Source organism: Myotis davidii, unplaced genomic scaffold (genome assembly GCF_000327345.1).
Source record: "Myotis davidii unplaced genomic scaffold, ASM32734v1 scaffold2184, whole genome shotgun sequence".
Taxonomy (NCBI): domain Eukaryota; kingdom Metazoa; phylum Chordata; class Mammalia; order Chiroptera; family Vespertilionidae; genus Myotis; species Myotis davidii.
The window spans coordinates 41,999-42,459 of record NW_006294999.1 but is presented as its reverse complement, the minus strand read 5'-3'; the positions used below and the strand labels follow the sequence as shown (position 1 = coordinate 42,459).

The window sequence follows — 461 nt, the reverse complement described above, 5'->3', positions numbered from 1 at the left end:
GGAGTAGGCCAGGGCCCAGGGTGTTTGACCTGTCAGTGTGTGAGAAGAAAGGAAGGAGGAGGTCCCGAGTAGCAGCTGCCAAAATGTACCTATGTGAAAGCCTGGCAGCAGGTGCTTTGAAGCAGAAGCTGGCGCCCTTGGTATGGACTGTGTGCATCCGAGGCCTGAGGCAAAGGAATCGGCTTCCAGTTGTGCAGTGTTATCACCTAGGCTCCCCTTCTAGATCACTAGCATCCGCAGGTGCTTCTGGGAAAGATGGCAGCAGACTAGTGTACTTCTTAATTATAGGAGCAACAGTCACTGGAGCAGGAGTTTATTATGCCTACAAGTTTATAAAAAGTGACCAAAAAAGATATAATGAAAGAATTTCAGGATTAAGGCTGACACCTGAAGAGAAACAGAAGAGGGCCACATTATCTGCTCCGGAAGGAGAGCCAGTTGTTCAAGTCAGGGTACCAAGT

The 461-nt window shown here is 48.8% G+C and overlaps 1 protein-coding gene and 1 pseudogene across 2 annotated transcripts in view; both read left to right on the top strand.

Annotated features, from left to right (window-relative positions):
- The window catches only part of LOC107184067 (vascular endothelial growth factor receptor 1-like), a gene marked incomplete at both ends in the record, with an annotated part of 61,062 nt that overhangs the window by 19,489 nt on the left and 41,112 nt on the right, over positions 1-461 (top strand). The gene's annotated exons all lie outside the window — the stretch shown is intronic.
- The window catches only part of LOC102757919, a 2,302-nt pseudogene continuing 1,878 nt past the window's right edge, over positions 38-461 (top strand). The window contains exon 1 of the transcript XR_001514891.1: positions 38-459. The product of XR_001514891.1 is annotated as an apoptosis-inducing factor 1, mitochondrial pseudogene (transcript). The remainder of the gene's footprint in view (positions 460-461) is intronic.